The sequence below is a fragment of the Hippocampus guttulatus genome, unplaced genomic scaffold (assembly GCF_054856545.1).
Source record: "Hippocampus guttulatus isolate MCC_2025c unplaced genomic scaffold, RoL_Hgut_1.0 HiC_scaffold_38, whole genome shotgun sequence".
In the NCBI taxonomy this organism is placed as follows: domain Eukaryota; kingdom Metazoa; phylum Chordata; class Actinopteri; order Syngnathiformes; family Syngnathidae; genus Hippocampus; species Hippocampus guttulatus.
This window is the reverse complement of record NW_028233897.1, coordinates 85,001-90,132: the sequence shown is the minus strand read 5'-3', so window position 1 is coordinate 90,132 and position 5,132 is coordinate 85,001.

Below are 5,132 nucleotides of genomic sequence, written 5' to 3'. Positions count from 1 at the left end.
GCCGGCCCGCTCTTTACCCCTGGTACCCCCGCCATTGAAAATGAATGGGGGAATTTTTTTCAATCTCCCAGGCCGGCCAGGAGGGCTCTTTCCCGGCCACACTCGCACGCCGGGCCGGCCCGCTCTTTACCCCTGGTACCCCCAGCTCTACCCCTGGTACCCCCGCCATTGAAAATGAATGGGGGAATTTTTTCAATCTCCCAATCCGACCAAGAGGCCTCTTTTCCGGCCAAACTCGCACGCCGGGCCGGCCCGCTCTTTACCCCTGGTACCCCCAGCTCTACCCCTGGTACCCCCGCCATTGAAAATGAATGGGGGAATTTTTTCAATCTCCCAATCCGACCAAGAGGCCTCTTTTCCGGCCAAACTCGCACGCCGGGCCGGCCCGCTCTTTACCCCTGGTACCCCCAGCTCTACCCCTGGTACCCCCGCCATTGAAAATGAATGGGGGAATTTTTTCAATCTCCCAATCCGACCAAGAGGCCTCTTTTCCGGCCAAACTCGCACGCCGGGCCGGCCCGCTCTTTACCCCTGGTACCCCCAGCTCTACCCCTGGTACCCCCGCCATTGAAAATGAATGGGGGAATTTTTTCAATCTCCCACGCCGGCCAAGAGGCCTTTTTCCCGGGCACGCACGCTCGCCGGGCCGGCCCGCTATTATTAAACTCTCACCCCTGCAAGGAGGCCTTTTTCCCGGGCACGCACGCTCGCGGGGCCGGCCCGCTATTATTAAACTCTCACGCCGGCCAAGAGGCCTTTTTCCCGGGCACGCACGCTCGCCGGGCCGGCCCGCTATTATTAAACTCTCACGCCTGCAAGGAGGCCTTTTTCCCGGGCACGCACGCTCGCCGGGCCGGCCCGCTATTATTGAACTCTCACGCCTGCAAGGAGGCCTTTTTCCCGGGCACGCACGCTCGCGGAGCCGGCCCGCTATTATTAAACTCTCACGCCTGCAAGGAGGCCTTTTTCCCGGGCACGCACGCTCGCCGGGCCGGCCCGCTATTATTAAACTCTCACGCCGGCCAAGAGGCCCTTTTCCCGGGCACGCACGCTCGATGAGCCGGCCCGCTATTATTAAACTCTCACGCCGGCCAAGAGGCCCTTTTCCCGGGCACGCACGCTCGATGAGCCGGCCCGCTATTATTAAACTCTCACGCCGGCCAAGAGGCCTTTTTCCCGGCCACGCACGCTCGCGGAGCCGGCCCGCTATTATTAAACTCTCACGCCTGCAAGGAGGCCTTTTTCCCGGGCACGCACGCTCGCCGGGCCGGCCCGCTATTATTAAACTCTCACGCCGGCCAAGAGGCCCTTTTCCCGGGCACGCACGCTCGATGAGCCGGCCCGCTATTATTAAACTCTCACGCCGGCCAAGAGGCCCTTTTCCCGGGCACGCACGCTCGCCGAGCCGGCCCGCTATTATTAAACTCTCACGCCGGCCAAGAGGCCTTTTTCCCGGCCACGCACGCTCGCGGAGCCGGCCCGCTATTATTAAACTCTCACGCCTGCAAGGAGGCCTTTTTCCCGGGCACGCACGCTCGCCGGGCCGGCCCGCTATTATTAAACTCTCACGCCGGCCAAGAGGCCCTTTTCCCGGGCACGCACGCTCGATGAGCCGGCCCGCTATTATTAAACTCTCAGGCCCGCTATTATTAAACTCTCACGCCGGCCAAGAGGCCCTTTTCCCGGGCACGCACGCTCGATGAGCCGGCCCGCTATTATTAAACTCTCACGCCTGCAAGGAGGCCTTTTTCCCGGGCACGCACGCTCGCTGAGCCGGCCCGCTATTATTAAACTCTCACGCCGGCCAAGAGGCCCTTTTCCCGGGCACGCACGCTCGATGAGCCGGCCCGCTATTATTAAACTCTCACGCCGGCCAAGAGGCCCTTTTCCCGGGCACGCACGCTCGCCGAGCCGGCCCGCTATTATTAAACTCTCACGCCGGCCAAGAGGCCTTTTTCCCGGGCACGCACGCTCGCCGAGCCGGCCCGCTATTATTAAACTCTCACGCCGGCCAGGAGGCATTTTTCCCGGGCACGCACGCTCGCCGTGCAGGCCCGCCATTTGCCTACCACACCGCCGTCTGGCGGACACCAAGCGGTACCGCCGACCCCTCCCGTTGAAAATGAATGGGGGATTTTTTTTCAATCCCCCAAGCCGGCCAAGAGGCCTTTTTCCCGGGCACGCACGCTCGATGAGCCGGCCCGCTATTATTAAACTCTTACGCCTGCAAGGAGGCCTTTTTCCCGGGCACGCACGCTCGCCGAGCCGGCCCGCTATTATTAAACTCTCACGCCTGCAAGGAGGCCTTTTTCCCGGGCACGCACGCTCGATGAGCCGGCCCGCTATTATTAAACTCTCACGCCGGCCAGGAGGCCTTTTTCCCGGGCACGCACGCTCGCCGTGCAGGCCCGCCATTTGCCTACCACACCGCCGTCTGGCGGACACCACGCGGTACCGCCGACCCCTCCCGTTGAAAATGAATGGGGGATTTTTTTTTACAATCCCCCAAGCCGGCCAAGAGGCCTTTTTCCCGGGCACGCACGCTCGATGAGCCGGCCCGCTATTATTAAACTCTCACGCCGGCCAAGAGGCCCTTTTCCCGGGCACGCACGCTCGATGAGCCGGCCCGCTATTATTAAACACTCACGCCTGCAAGGAGGCCTTTTTCCCGGGCACGCACGCTCGCCGGGCCGGCCCGCTATTATTAAACTCTCACGCCGGCCAAGAGGCCTTTTTCCCGGGCACGCACGCTCGATGAGCCGGCCCGCTATTATTAAACTCTTACGCCTGCAAGGAGGCCTTTTTCCCGGGCACGCACGCTCGCCGAGCCGGCCCGCTATTATTAAACTCTCACGCCTGCAAGGAGGCCTTTTTCCCGGGCACGCACGCTCGCAGAGCCGGCCCGCTATTATTAAACTCTCACGCCGGCCAGGAGGCCTTTTTCCCGGGCACGCACGCTCGCCGTGCAGGCCCGCCATTTGCCTACCACACCGCCGTCTGGCGGACACCAAGCGGTACCGCCGACCCCTCCCGTTGAAAATGAATGGGGGATTTTTTTTTCAATCCCCCAAGCCGGCCAAGAGGCCTTTTTCCCGGGCACGCACGCTCGATGAGCCGGCCCGCTATTATTAAACTCTCACGCCGGCCAAGAGGCCCTTTTCCCGGGCACGCACGCTCGATGAGCCGGCCCGCTATTATTAAACGCTCACGCCTGCAAGGAGGCCTTTTTCCCGGGCACGCACGCTCGCCGGGCCGGCCCGCTATTATTAAACTCTCACGCCGGCCAAGAGGCCTTTTTCCCGGGCACGCACGCTCTCCGGGCCGGCCCGCTATTATTAAACTCTCACGCCTGCAAGGAGGCCTTTTTCCCGGGCACGCACGCTCGCCGTGCAGGCCCGCCATTTGCCTACCACACCGCCGTCTGGCGGACACCAAGCGGTACCGCCGACCCCTCCCGTTGAAAATGAATGGGGGATTTTTTTTCAATCCCCCAAGCCGGCCAAGAGGCCTTTTTCCCGGGCACGCACGCTCGCCGGGCCGGCCCGCTATTATTAAACGCTCAGGCCGGCCAAGAGGCCCTTTTCCCGGGCACGCACGCTCGCAGAGCCGGTCCGCTATTATTAAACGCTCACGCCTGCAAGGAGGCCTTTTTCCCGGGCACGCACGCTCGCCGGGCCGGCCCGCTATTATTAAACTCTCACCCCTGCAAGGAGGCCTTTTTCCCGGGCACGCACGCTCGCGGGGCCGGCCCGCTATTATTAAACTCTCACGCCGGCCAAGAGGCCCTTTTCCCGGGCACGCACGCTCGCCGAGCCGGCCCGCTATTATTAAACTCTCACGCCTGCAAGGAGGCCCTTTTCCCGGGCACGCACGCTCGATGAGCCGGCCCGCTATTATTAAACTCTCACGCCTGCAAGGAGGCCTTTTTCCCGGGCACGCACGCTCGCGGGGCCGGCCCGCTATTATTAAACGCTCAGGCCGGCCAAGAGGCCCTTTTCCCGGGCACGCACGCTCGATGAGCCGGCCCGCTATTATTAAACGCTCAGGCCGGCCAAGAGGCCCTTTTCCCGGGCACGCACGCTCGCAGAGCCGGCCCGCTATTATTAAACTCTCACGCCTGCAAGGAGGCCCTTTTCCCGGGCACGCACGCTCGATGAGCCGGCCCGCTATTATTAAACTCTCACGCCTGCAAGGAGGCCTTTTTCCCGGGCACGCACGCTCGCCGGGCCGGCCCGCTATTATTAAACTCTCACGCCTGCAAGGAGGCCTTTTTCCCGGGCACGCACGCTCGCCGGGCCGGCCCGCTATTATTAAACGCTCACGCCTGCAAGGAGGCCTTTTTCCCGGGCACGCACGCTCGCCGGGCCGGCCCGCTATTATTAAACTCTCACGCCGGCCAAGAGGCCCTTTTCCCGGGCACGCACGCTCGATGAGCCGGCCCGCTATTATTAAACTCTCACGCCTGCAAGGAGGCCTTTTTCCCGGGCACGCACGCTCGCCGGGCCGGCCCGCTATTATTAAACGCTCACGCCTGCAAGGAGGCCTTTTTCCCGGGCACGCACGCTCGCCGGGCCGGCCCGCTATTATTAAACTCTCACGCCGGCCAAGAGGCCCTTTTCCCGGGCACGCACGCTCGATGAGCCGGCCCGCTATTATTAAACTCTCACGCCGGCCAAGAGGCCTTTTTCCCGGGCACGCACGCTCGCCGAGCCGGCCCGCCTTTTGCCTACCACACCGCCGTCTGGCGGACACCGACCCCTGGTACATCTGCCATTGAAAATGAATGGGGGAATTTTTTCAAACTCCCAATCCGAGCAAGAGGCCCCTTTTCCGGCCACACTCGCCCGCCGGGCCGGCCCGCTCTTTACCCCTGGTACCCCCAGCAACACCCCTGGTACCCCCAGCCTTGCCCCTGGTACCTCCCCCATTGAAAATGAATGGTGACCCCTGGTACCCCCAGCAACACCCCTGGTACCCTCAACCTTACCCCTGGTACCCTCAGCTGCACCCCTGGTACCCTCAGCCTTACCCCTGGTACCCCCAGCCAGCTTCGCCCCTGGTACCCCCAGCCTTGCCCCTGGTACCTCCGCCATTGAAAATGAATGGGGGAATTTTTTCAAACTCCCAATACG